Source organism: Apium graveolens, chromosome 4, assembly GCF_009905375.1.
Source record: "Apium graveolens cultivar Ventura chromosome 4, ASM990537v1, whole genome shotgun sequence".
NCBI classification, from domain to species: domain Eukaryota; kingdom Viridiplantae; phylum Streptophyta; class Magnoliopsida; order Apiales; family Apiaceae; genus Apium; species Apium graveolens.
In genome coordinates, this window is record NC_133650.1 from 265,766,703 (window position 1) to 265,781,084 (window position 14,382).

Below are 14,382 nucleotides of genomic sequence, written 5' to 3' on the forward strand. Positions count from 1 at the left end.
AGGCTATTACCTTAAGGTCTGGAAAAGTAGCTGATGCTGAAAAGGCAAAAGAAGTCGAAGCTGAAGTTAGAGATGAAGAATCTAAGCAAAAGGAGAAAGTGGCGGAACCAAGGATGACTACTGTTGAACACACTCTGCCTGAGGCTAATACAGGGGAGAAACAGCTCTATCCTCCACCACCTTTTCCTAAGAGATTGCAGCAACAAAAATGGATAGACAGTTCGGGAAGTTTCTGGAGGTGTTCAAGAAACTTCACATCAATATACCTTTCACTGAGGCTCTGGAACAAATGCCTAGTTATGCGAAGTTTATGAAGACTATTCTTTCAAGGAAGGTGAAACTGGATGACCTTGAAACCGTTGCTCTCACGGAAGAATGCAGCGCTGTTCTGCAGCAAAAGTTACCACCAAAACTGAAAGATCCAGGAAGCTTCACCATTCCTTGCACCATTGGCAATCTAACTTTTGACAAGTGCCTTTGTGATTTGGGAGCAAGCATTAATCTGATGCCCTTGTCGATCTTTAAAAAGCTGGATCTGCCTGATCCAAAACCCACATACATGTCGCTACAATTGGCGGACCGTTCCATTACTTACCCAAGGGGCATAGTTGAGGATGTGCTCGTCAAGGTGGATAAGCTCTTCTTTCCTGCAGATTTTGTTATTCTGGATTTTGAGGAAGATAAGAAGATTCCTATAATCTTGGGGAGGCCTTTCTTGGCTACTGGCCGTACCTTGATAGATGTGCAAAAAGGGGAACTTACTATGCGGGTCCAAGATCAGGATGTGACCTTCAACGTATTCAAGGCAATGAAATTCCCTACAGAAGATGAGGAGTGTTTAAAAGTGGATGTGATTGATTCCGCAGTTACTTCGGAACTCGATCACATGCTAATGTCTGATGCATTGGAAAAGGCCTTAGTGGGGGATTTTGACAGTGATGATGAAGATAGCAACGAGCAATTACAATATCTGAACGCTTCTCCATGGAAGCGAAAGCTCGACATACCATTTGAATCTCTTGGTACTTCTGACCTTAAGAATGCTGAAGGGAAGCTCAAACCATCAATAGAGGAAGCACCTACCTTGGAGCTCAAACCATTACCTGAACACTTGAGGTATGCTTTTTTAGGTGATTCATCTACGTTACCTGTTATTATTTCAGCTGACCTTTCAGGTAGTGAGGAAGACAAGCTCTTAAGGATTTTGAGAGAATTCAAATCGGCTATAGGATGGACCATAGCAGACATCAAGGGGATAAGTCCTTCATATTGTATGCATAAAATTCTGTTAGAGGAAGGTAGTAAGCCAACTGTGGAACAGCAGCGAAGACTGAACCCGATCATGAAGGAGGTGGTGAAGAAAGAAATTCTGAAATGGCTAGATGCAGGCATCATTTATCCTATTTCTGACAGCTCGTGGGTGAGCCCCGTGCAATGTGTACCTAAGAAAGGAGGTATCACTGTGGTCGCAAATGAAAAGAATGAGCTCATCCCTACTCGAACAGTTACAGGATGGAGAGTATGCATGGATTATAGAAAATTGAACAAAGCCACAAGGAAGGATCACTTCCCTCTCCCATTCATTGATCAAATACTTGACAGATTGGCGGGACATGAGTATTTTTGTCTTCTGGATGGTTATTCCGGGTATAATCAGATTTGTATTGCACCAGAAGATCAGGAAAAGACTACCTTCACTTGTCCATTTGGCACATTTGCTTTTCGTAGAGTTTCGTTTGGGTTATGTGGCGCCCCGGCCACCTTTCAGAGATGTATGATGGCTATATTCTCTGACATGATTGAAAATAACGTCGAAGTGTTCATGGATGACTTCTCCGTCTTTGGACACTCATATGATGAATGTTTGAATAATCTGCGCGCCGTACTCAAAAGATGCGTGGAAACTAATTTGGTGCTTAATTGGGAGAAATGTCATTTTATGGTGCGTGAAGGCATTATCCTTGGGCATAGGGTCTCTAGCAAAGGTCTGGAGGTGGACAAGGCCAAGGTGGGAGTCATTGAAAATCTTCCCCCACCTAATTCGGTGAAAGGAATCCGTAGTTTTCTCGGTCATGCAGGTTTTTATCGGCGATTCATCAAGGACTTTTCAAAGATATCTAAGCCGTTGTGCAATTTACTTGAGAAAGATGTGCCTTTCAAATTTGATGATGAATGTTTGGCAGCATTCGAGACTCTCAAGGAGAGTTTGATCACGGCACCAATTATTACAGCACCAGATTGGACAGAACCGTTTGAGATGATGTGTGATGCGAGTGACTATGCGGTAGGTGCAGTTCTGGGACAACGCAAGAAAAATCTCTTCCATGTGGTCTACTATGCGAGTAAGACTTTAAATGGGGCCCAATTGAACTACACCACTACTGAGAAGGAGCTTTTGGCTATAGTCTTTGGCTTTGAGAAATTTCGATCTTATCTGCTTGGTACGAAAGTAACAGTATTCACTGATCATGCATCTATTCGCTATCTGGTTTCTAAGAAGGATTCGAAGCCGAGACTCATTCGTTGGGTGCTTTTACTTCAGGAATTTGAGTTAGAGATCAAAGATAGAAAAGGTACCGAGAATCAAGTAGCTGACCATCTCTCTAGGTTGGAGAATCCCGATTCTACTTCACAAGATAGGACGTTAATTAATGAATCTTTTCCGGATGAGCAGTTGTTTGCAATTCAGGAGGAAGAACCATGGTTTGCAGATATTGTAAACTATCTTGTCAGCAATATAATGCCGTTTAATTTGACATCCGCTCAAAAGAAGAAGTTTCTACATGAGGTGAAGTGGTATATGTGGGATGAACCATATTTGTTTAGACAGGGAGCTGATCAGATCATCAGGAGATGTATCCCGTTCTGTGAGACAGAGGGGATATTACGAGACTGCCATTCCACGGTTTATGGTGGACACTATGGAGGTGAGAAGACGGCAGCTCGTATTCTGCAAGCAGGTTTTTTCTGGCCTACTTTGTTCAAGGATGCTCATCAGTTTGTTTTAAGGTGTGATCGTTGCCAAAGAGTGGGAAATTTGTCAAGGAAGGATGAGATGCCATTAAATGTGATGCTTGAAGTCGAGGTCTTTGATGTGTGGGGAATCGATTTCATGGGGCCTTTTATCGCGTCTTGCAATAATCATTACATCTTGCTGGCAGTCGATTATGTCTCAAAATGGGTCGAAGTTAAAGCTTTACCGACAAATGATGCAAAGGTAGTACTAAATTTTCTTCATAAGCAAATTTTCACAAGGTTTGGAACGCCTCGGGTAATCATAAGTGATGAAGGATCGCATTTTTGCAACCGTAAGTTCACTTCTATGATGCAGCGTTATAATGTGAATCATCGAGTAGCTACTGCCTATCATCCGCAAACAAATGGTCAAGCGAAAGTGTCTAACAGAGAGATAAAGCGCATTCTAGAGAAGGTTGTTTGTCCGTCAAGGAAGGATTGGTCTTTAAAGCTCGATGAAGCTGTTTGGGCTTACAGAACAGCATACAAAACTCCACTTAGGATGTCACCGTTTCAGTTGGTGTACGGTAAGGGATGTCATCTACCGGCGGAACTTGAGCATAAGGCCTACTGGGCATTGAAGAAATTGAACCTGGATTTAGATGCAGCTGGTAAGAAAAGAATGCTTCAGCTTAATGAACTTGATGAATTTCGATTGCAAGCGTACGAGAATAACAAAATGTATAAGGAAAAGGTGAAGAGGTGGCACGATAGGAAGCTACATCCTAAGTTATTTGTGCCAGGGCAACAAGTTCTTTTATTCAACTCTCGGCTCCGACTTTTTCCTGGGAAGTTGAAATCAAGGTGGTCTGGACCTTTTATTGTCAAAACTGTGTTTCCACATGGAGCGGTGGAAATTTTTGAGAATGATTCGGACCAAGCATTCAAGGTTAACGGTCAGCGGTTGAAGCACTACTATGGGGATATGGCAAACCGAGAGGTGGTTAGTGCCATTTTGTTGACTACTTGAGAAAGGTACGGAACGTCAAGCTAATGACAAAAAAGAAGCGTTGCGTGGGAGGCAACCCATGAATTGTTGTTACAGGAACCCTTAGAAGTTAATAACCTATCCAAAAACACAAAAAAAATCAGAAAACAGGGGCTGAAAATTTTTTTTCCAGAGACCCTCTGCGCGCCCGCGCAGCTATGCTGAGCAGCCGCGCAGCTTGCTGCGCGCCCGCACAGAAATGTTGAGCGGCCGCGCAGGGGTCGAGTTCCAGAAAATTTTTTGCAGTTCAGAAAAAAAAAAAAAAAAAACAAAAACACAAAAAAAACCCATCACAGAACATAAACCCACGAATTCTTTTCCCATTACCCCATGATTTTATCCCTCAACCCCACTCCTAATCTAATTTAACCTACTCCACACCCTATATATACATACACCTATCCTACATATCTCCCACAAACTTCCTACACTTAAACCCTCTCATAAACATCAAAAATCAGTTCTTAGACACTTTTATTCACAAATCAATGGCACCCAAGAGAGCACGCACTATTGACAGCAGCAGCACAGTTCCTATTGTTGATTCATCAAGGGGTACTGCTGCAAGGCCTCGGTTAACTGACAGAGCTGCGGAGGAGGAGTACACTAGGCTGTTGGGGAAGCCGATTCTGAAGGAGAGGGGGTTTTTACCATCAGGGAGGGATGGTGAGTTGTTGCCCATGATTGCAGAGAAGGGGTGGATAGCTTTTTGTGAGTCACCCAAAGCAGTACCGATGAGTGTTGTTCGCGAGTTCTACGCGAACGCGAAGGCTGAAAAGAATGGGTTTTCTGTAGTTCGTGGGCTGATGGTTGATTATCATCCTGCGGCGATTCGCCGTGTGATTGGACAGCGAGAGAGGAAGCCCGAGGAGGAGAATTGGAATGAAAAGACTGCTGAGGATTTTGACTTGGATTTGATTTGTGCGACTCTCTGTCGACCGGGCACAGTTTGGAACCGCAGTCCAGCCAATAATGAGTATCGTCACTTTCCGGCGATCGCCATGAACAGGTATGCCCGTGCATGGAATGCATTTATATGTGCTAATATTTTGCCTTCTTCACATGCACACGAGGTCACAGTTGAGAGAGCACAGTTGTTGTGGGGAATTCTGAATGAGGAATACTATGTGGACCTTGGTGAGTTTATCTACCAAGGAATTCTGAAGTTTTTGAGGGGAGCAAAGCATATGAACATCCCTTATGCATCCACGGTTACGAAGCTATGCCGAGCAGTAGGAGTAAACTGGCCGGCTCATGAGCAGTTGCAGTTGCCAGCAGCTCCGATAGATTCTGGCACTCTGAATGGGATGCAGGAGTGGACCGGTGGTGAGCCTGAGGAGCATGGGCTGGGTTATCGTCTTCCAGGAGGACGTCCAGCACGAGGTGCTACTATGGCTAGGCCAGGGCGTGGTGAGGCTGGTTCTTCGAGAGCTCAGGAGGGTGCTGGGATCGGTGATGCCCAGTATAGGAGGCTTTCACGGCGGATGGATGCCATGTATGAGACGCAGAGCAGGTTTGCTCAGGAGCTCACTCTTGCGTTAGGGACTGCTTTTCGAGGCCTTGGAGCTGATATCCAGTGGCCAATTTTTGGTGAGGACTCTGCATACCCGCCGCCTGATACTCCACCCACTGAGGGTGATGATGATGATGACTCCGAGTAGGTATACCCTGTGTTCCTTTCTACTACCTTCACTGGGGACAGTGAAGATTTTAAGTTTGGGGGTGGTAACCGTAGTCTGTCTATGCCTGCCTCATCATTTTGTAGCTGATGTAAAAGATACTAAACTTTCGTCTTCTTTAACATTAGTTTTTAAAAATGTACCGATGTATTTATTTGAAATTTACATCAGGTGCTTTGCATATTTGTTTAAGAACTGATGTCCATGTAGCAGTTTAACAACAGTTTTTAAGAATGTGTGCATAAACTGATGTCTATATGCCTAAGAATACCAAAAAAAAAATAAACTGGCTAGCTAAGTTAACTAACCCACTAGCAAAATAACATAATAATATATTCAATCACAATAATATCCAATCCATCCCATTGGCCAACTACACTCATCATATCTAAACTACATAGTATAATTATAATTCAAATACAAACTAAGTCAAAACTAACTGTTCCATGAAGTATTTATCCGCTCAAAACTCATAACCAACTCTAAAATATAAACTCCACTGCAATGTCAATGCACCAGGAGTAACATCAATACTCATACACCTCTCCAAAAATTTAAAAGGGGCTATGGCTATATCGTTTAACATGACTGCCTAATAAGCAAATAAATACATTAAGAGCTCAGAAGAAATTAGATGAAATTTGACCAATAACGACAATCATATGTAGCTACTAGTTAATCACCTGTATTCCTTCAACGCCACCGATTGCGGCTCCAATGTCAGATTCTTGAAGCATTCCCACATTATTTCCTCCATCATCAATTGCCAATGTCGCCTTTCCCGTGTCTTCGTAACAAGTCCAGTAACATGCATTTTTATTATTTTCTTCCTTTCTTGTCTAAGTAAACTGCAAGGGAACCCAAAATATACATATTATATAAATTGAAAATCAAATTTACATTAATGCAAAAGCCGAACTAGAAAACCAAGAAGGGATAAATTACAACAGCTATCATTCAAAGTCAAATTTCCTATTGTTAATCCGGCGGATAACTATACTTATAAGGAAAATATAACTTAACCTAGTTTGTGAAGTACGACAACTAAATATCTTCTAGACCTAAAATTTTCCTATATATTAAAATGTATTAAAAGTTACCGATCGTTACTTGGCTTCCTAAATTCCAGCAGTTTTTCTTTTGTTGCCATAAGTAAAATCTTCTACTGTTTCATAATAATAAAACAACAAAGTACTTTATAATTAGTTTAATTAAACTATCTTTCTTGGTTTTTGCTTGCTATTGAGTGGCATTTATGATACTTTATAATGCTCTAATAAGCTTTGAATTGATGCATTTGTACTCAAGTTGTTAAGTGTTTTAACGTGTTTTCTAGTATTTTTGCATTTCAGGCATTAATCCGTGAATCAGGTGAATTAGCATTGTTTTATTGCTAATTTGGTGTCAAGGTGGTGTTGGAATAAAAGCTCGTGGAAAGCCGGCTCGAAGCAGCAAGGAAAAAGATGAAATCTGAGTTTTTCCCAGAAGGACGGCGCGCCCGCGCTGTGATAGCGCGCGGCCGCACCAGGATTCCCGAATGACAGCGCGCCCGCGCTGTGATAGCGTGCGGCCGCGCCGGTGCGGAAAATATAAATCTTGATTCTAATTCGATTCTAAGTGGGGAGACTTCCAGATTGCAAAGGGCTGCTATATATATTCAAATAAGAACGTTTTTATTAGAGAGACATACCAGAGCGCAAGGAGAGCCGTAAGAAGACCGTTTTAGCACAATTTAACGAAGGCGAAGAAGATCTATTTTTACTTGTGAATCTTTATTTTAAGTTATATTTGGATGCTAGTTTTCTTACTTGTGAACCTTTACTCTTGTTTGTACTTGGTTTTATTTATTCGTTATAAAGACTACGTTTGTTATACCATGCTTTCATCGGAACACACGTTGATGATGAGTCTGATCATGGGCTAATCGTTATCGTGGGGTTCTAGCGGATTTATTTATGGATTTCTTTAGTTAAATCATTTTGATACCTTAGTATGTGGTGATTGATTGATATCCTAGTATTGGTTGTGCGTATTCGCCTTATGAGCGTCGCGAACTTATAAGATATTGTGTTAATTCTTAATGAAACGACAGTGAATTTAAGGATTATAACTTGCCATGCTAGCATAGGTTCATGTGTTATTGTTATGCATGATTCGTAGATAATTTTATACATCTTACTTACCATGTGTAATCAAGATAGATAACTTGTGCTTAAACCGTTATGTTGTCAAATTCTATAGACATATAGGGTCTCAATATAATTGGTGTCTATTCAGCTTCTATCTCTTTTGTGGATGTCTGGTAGTATGGTACTCGTGCAATGAAAGTTGGCATTTATCAGTTTCGTGTTGTCTGATTAGTGTCTTTACCATTGCATGCTAAGGTTGAGAACAATAAGGTTATTGAATGAAGTATTTAATGAAGTTAGAATCCCATGATTGTCATATATATTAATTCAGTCAATCTTAATTTCGTAGTTATAATAGTTAGCGTAATTCTTAGTTATAAACAACCTCAAATTGTTATCGTCTTAGCATTGAATAATAACCATACATTGTTGTTTATGTACGTAAATTAATTAGTTAACCAATACAGTCTCTGTGAGAATGAAATAGAAAAGATTTTATACTACTTGCGAACTCGTATACTTGCGTGTTATATTAGCGCGTGTTTAGCGACTAACAAGTTTGTGGCGCCGCTGCTGGGGGGTGCAGTGTTAATTTATAGTTTATGTGCTTTCCATCAGTGGTCGTTAACGTTCATTGACTCGGACATTTTTACTTATTTGTTCCTTGTTTTATTTCAGGTACTCTAGCGAGGGTGTATGCATAACATTCGCGTACTCGTAAGAGAACATTGGATAAAGCCAAGAAAGAACTTATGGTAGTTCGTAAGGAAGTTTTTGAGGAAGAAAAGAAGGTAGATGAGAAGAGAAAGTTGAAGAACCAGCTTTAGTAGAGATGGGTGATCAAGCAGAAAATCTGAAGGCTTTGATGGACTATTCCCAGCCTAAGATTAATGACATTCAATCAAGCATCATCAGACCAGCCATCAGGGCTAACACTTTTGAGATCAAGTCAAGCACGATTCAGATGATACAGAACTCAGTTCAGTTTGGGAGTTCTCCTACTGAAGACCCCGACATGCACATCAGGGATTTCATCGAAATCTGCAAAACCTTCAAGTTTAATGATGTGACTGAAGATGCTATCAAGCTACGCATCTTCCCATTCTCTCAAAGGGACAAAGTTAAGTGCTGGTTACACTCTCTACCAGCAGGGTCTATCACCACTTGGGAGGATCTTGCGCAAAAGTTTCTCACTAAATTCTTCCCTATGGCGAAGACTGCTGCAATCAGGAATGTTCTTACTCAGTTTGCTCAGCAAAATGGAGAATCTTTGTGTGAGGCTTGGGATCGATATAAGGAGATGTTAAGGAAGTGCCCAAACCATGGCATACATGATTGGATGATTATTAACTGTTTCTATAATGGATTGGGTGCTACTTTTAGACCCATGCTTGATGCAGCATCAGGAAGAGCCTTGTGGGATAAAAGCTACGATGAAGTTTATGAACTTATTGAACTGATGGCTGCTAATGAGTACCAAAATCCTTCCCAAAGGCTGACTCAAGAAAAAGTCACAGGAATTCTGGAGTTGGACGCAGCAACTGTTATCGCTGCCCAACTTAAGGCTTTGACGATGAAGGTGGACACTTTGGCTAATTATGGAGTTAATCAAATCGCTAGTGTCTTTGAGCTTTGTGTTGGTGCCCACGAGACTGATTAGTGAAAGGAATATGTCCTAAGTCCAATCATGAATTAGGATTTAGGAATAACTTCCTGTGTAATCTGTTTTGATTTCATTGATATTAATAAAAGACTTGTTTTGTTTTTATTACGGGCTGTATCTATTTAAGTGTTTAAATAAGATATACCATAGTTTAGAGTAAAGCTTTTTATGGATTATGATGAGATCATAATAGTGAGACCTAAAAGATGATAACTCTAAACTTAAATAGTTTCTGATCATAGGATTACTAACTGGTAATTAATAATCCGCAAAGATCGGTACATACTATGCTTGCTTCATTATGAAGGATGTCTGTTCTCATAGACATTTGTGTGGTGACACTATAGTTAGTATGTAGGTGCTTATTATAGAATAAGTTCACTGAACATGACTCGCACAGCTGAACAACTGATGGAGTTCACTCACGTGTCAGCAGTTGTTCACATAGTGATAGTTGTACAAGTATCCTTAGACTTGAGGTCATCATAGTCATCTTGTGTACACTGAACTATGCTTTGGTTTAGTTCTTAATCTCTAGGGACAATTATTAGGGCTCTACTGGGTATAGGAATTTGTACACGAAGATAGTGTATGATCAATAAAGGATCTATCCCTTCCAGTGAAGGAAGCGAATGTTCAAGGCTGATCCACTTATGCTAGTTCAGGAATCTTTGGCCAGAGTGAATGAAATTAGAAAGGAGTTTCTAATTTGCATAGAACTACGCATAGTAAATGGTAAGCAAGTGATTAAATTAGATAGGCTTGACACGAGATCCATGCCTTGTATTTAATCGGGACATTGTAGGGTAGAAGGAGTTTATTGTACGGTAACTATTCACTGAATAGGTTCTTGGTATTCTAAGCAGTGAATTCATATTATCCGGATAGTCGCGATATGCTGAGAAGTATCCCTCACGATGTAGAATAAATGTGATTAATTAATTAATCATATTTAATAAATTAGAGAATTTATATAAATAATGATAAAATAGTTTTATTATTATTTATTTCTACTACCGGCTTAATATTGAACCTACAGGGTCACACCATAAAAAGAGAATGATTTAATGGTGGGGGAATTAATTAATAATGGCTAAATAATTATTTATTTGTGAAATAAATAATTAATTGGCAAATTTAATAATTGATTAAATGAGATTTAATTGATTATAAATTAATTAAGAAAAGTTCTTAATATTATTAATTAAAGGATTTAATTTTTGGAAATTAAATCAAGAGAGAGAATTATTTCTAAAGTGTTTAGAAAAAGGATTAATAATTAAAAGGTGTTTTAATTATTAATGAGAATAATAAATGGGATAATAATAATATTATTTATGGGAAAATTTCAGCTGAAAATTTTGCCTATAAATACACTATTATAGACCCTATTTTATTCCAACCCACATCGACCCCAAAAACCCAAAAAGTTTGGAAAACCCAATTCTCTCCACCTCCTTCCTCCTCCTTAACATCGTTTTCTTGGTGGATACCGGTTGGAGTGCTTCACACTTGAGGAGCAACTGCTAAGGATCTCTGATCGTTGTCTCCGAATTATTTTAAAGGTTAGATTCGATCCCTCGAATTTTTATTCACGATTTATATGCTTTTATTTGGATTTTGTATGTGTAAAAGTGTTTTGCCATGCCTCCGCTGCGTTTAAAATCCAACAATTAGTGCGCAATTTCTAGTGAATCAGCTCCGTTTGTGAGCAACTTCCAGCGATCGCAACAACTAGTGCCAGCCACCTATCATCCCAACAAGTGCAATCATCCTAATTTCAGCTGGAGCAACACTCAGAATGCGGTTCAACAGCCTTATCAGCAATATCCAGCTAAGTTGTACAACCCCCCTGGTTTTCAGCAACCGTAATATGTACCAAGACAATAATTCCAACTGCAACAAGCCAATGAAAAATCTGAATTAGAGGAGTGAAGCTTATGTGCAAGAGTCAAGCCGTTTCTATCAAGACCTTGAAAAATCAAATTGAGCAAATTGTTAATGTCTTGCTAAATCGTCAGCCTAGTACACTACCTAGTGACACTAAAGTGCCAGGAAAGAGGGAAGCTAAGGAGCAAGTAAAGGCAATCACTTTAAGGTCTGGAAAGGTTGCGAATCCTGAACAAACTCAAGTGTTGACTGAAGAAGCTGAGGCTGAGAAAGAAGTAGAGCAACAGGAAGTAGAAGTGGAACCAAGGAAGACTACTTTTGAGCACACTCCTCCTGAGGGTAATACATGGGAGAAGCAGATCTATCCTCCACCGCCTTTTTCCAAGCGGCTGCAGAAGAAAAAGCTGGACAAGTAATTTGAGAAGTTTCTGGAGGTGTTCAAGAAACTTCATATCAACATACCTTTCGCTGAGACTCTTGAGCAGATGCCTAGTTATGCAAGGTTTATGAAAGGTATTCTCTCTCGAAAGGTGAAGCTAGATGATTTAGAGACAGCCGCTCTCACGAAGGAATGCAGTGTTGTGTTGCAACAGAAGTTCCCTCCGAAGCTTAAGGATCCAGGAAGCTTCACTATTCCGTGTACTATTGGAAAAATGTCTTTTAACAGATGCTTATGTTACTTGGGAGCTAGCATCAATCTGATGCCTTTATTAATCTTCAAGCAGTTGGACTTGCCTGATCCAAAACTGACTTAAATGACCTTGCAGTTGGCCGACCGTTCTATTACATATCCGTGAGGTATTGTGGAGGATGTCTTGGTCAAGGTTGATAAACTCATATTCCCTGCTAATTTCGTCATTCTTGATTTCGAGGAGGATAAGAAGATTCTCATAATCTTGGGGAGAGCTTTCTTGGCGACTGGTGATAAGTGGCATTTTATACCACTTAGAACGTCTTAAAATGGCTTAAATTGGTGTCTTGAAATCAAGTATTTTGTGTATTTGATGCGTTTTTCTAGTGTTTATGCATTTCAGGGTATTAGTGCATTTCGGAGGAGGAATCATCAAGAATAAGCCTTGGCATGTGTTCATCATTGTGAGAGGAAAAGAACGGGCAGATTACGGCAAAGAAACGGAGCAAACCTGGATTTTTTCCAGTAGGGTCCTGCGCGCCCGCGCAGCAATGCTGAGCGGCCGCGCAGCAGCCTTGCGCGCCCGCGCAGAAATGCTGAGCGGCCGCGCAGGGTCGGGGAAAAGGATAAATTATTTTAGACTTCTACTTCTGTTTGGCTTCCAACTTCTATGTAATCTGAGTTTTATGGGACTATTATATAAGTAGATTTGAGACGTTTTCACAATAAGAAGGAAGGAGATTATGTTTTAGATTGTGTTTTGCGCAAGAAGCGAAGGAGATAAGGAAGAAGACCGATTTAGCACACTGCAACGAAGAGGAAGCATACTATTCTTGTGATTTTTGTTTCGTTGTAACGTTGGATGCTAGTTTTCTTGCTTTGACTTATTTACTCTTGTGACGTACTCTGTTTTAATATAATTAGTTTAGTTATTATTTTCTTGTGTTTGTTTATCATGATTTCATATGAACCCATGATGGCGATAAGTTCTATTATGGGCTAATCGTGATCATGGGGTTGCAACGGATTTATTATGGAATTCTTTAGTTAATTGTTTAATACTTTAGTGTGTGATGATTGCATGATATCTGGTATTGGTTGTGCGTATTCGTCTTATGTGCGTCGCGAACATATAAGATAGGGTGTTAATCTCTTGTGAAGCGACGGTGGATCTTGAGATTAGAACTGTCATGCTAGCATAGGTTCATGTACGTTGTGCATGATTAGTGGGTAACCTCTAAAGTTTTATTTGCCCTATGTAATCAAAAGGAAACTTGGCTTAAATCGTTGTGTTGTCAATTTCTGTAGACTATAGGAACTCAACATAATTGATGAATATTCAACTTATATTAATTGTGGATGTTTGGTAGAATGGTATTAGTACAATGAAAGTTGGCTTTTATCAGTTCCGTGTTATTCGATTAATATCATCACTGTCACATGCTAAAGGTAATAACAATGGCTATAGAAGGAAGTAATAATGAAGTTGTGATCTCATGAGTGTTTTATTATTGATAAATTGATAGTGTTAGTTAAGTGGTTAATTAAGTAGTAATTATAGTAATATTTAATCAACAATTTAAGTGTTATTATCTTAACATTGAGAAGTAATCATACATGGTGAGTGAGTTTAATAGGACAATAACTTAGTCTGAGTCTATGAGGGAAACGAACTAGAAAGTATTCTATATTACTTGCGAACGCGTATACTTGGTGAATATTAGTGCATGTTTCGCCATAACAAGTTTTGGCGCCGCTGCCGGGGGACTCGGCGTATTGTTTAGTTTATGTACTTACCATCATTGGTCATTAGGACTCAGTGATTAGGAAGTAGTAGTTATATTAATCTTTTCGGTTGGTTTCAGGTACTTTAGCAAGCGTTTATGCAACTCGTTCTCGTGCTCGCAAGAGGACTCTTAGATACAAGCTGAGGAGAAAGACGAAGTTCTTGATACTCCGGAGGAAGAAGTTAGATTTTGAGGATTCGGATTCAGGAACTGAGCAGAAAGAACCAGTAAAATGGGAGATCTTATTGTTCAAGCTGATCAGCTCTTATGGATTTTTCTCGACCTAACAATTGATGAATTCAGTCAAGCATCCTTCATCCGGCTATTCAAGCTAACACCTTTGAAATCAAGTCGGGCACTATTCAGATGGTGCAGAATTCTGTTTCTTTTGGAGGAGCGGCAACTGAAGACCCACAACATGCATAAGGAATTTTGTCGAGATCTGCAGCACTTTTAAGTATAATGGCGTGATGATGAGAGCTACAAGTTGAGGCTTTTCCCATTCTCACTGAGGGATAAGGCTAAAGACTGGTTACATTCTGAACCAGCTGGGTCCATCACTACGTGGCAAGATCTTGCGCAAAAGTTCTGGTGAAGTTT

The 14,382-nt window shown here is 39.9% G+C and overlaps 1 non-coding gene across 1 annotated transcript; it reads right to left on the bottom strand.

Moving 5' to 3' along the window:
- Positions 1-9,033: 9,033 nt before the first annotated feature.
- LOC141722885 (small nucleolar RNA R71) lies at positions 9,034-9,140 on the bottom strand. Its single transcript, XR_012575883.1, has one exon. It is a non-coding gene; the product is annotated as a small nucleolar RNA R71 (small nucleolar RNA).
- Between the last annotated feature and the right edge of the window lie 5,242 nt (positions 9,141-14,382).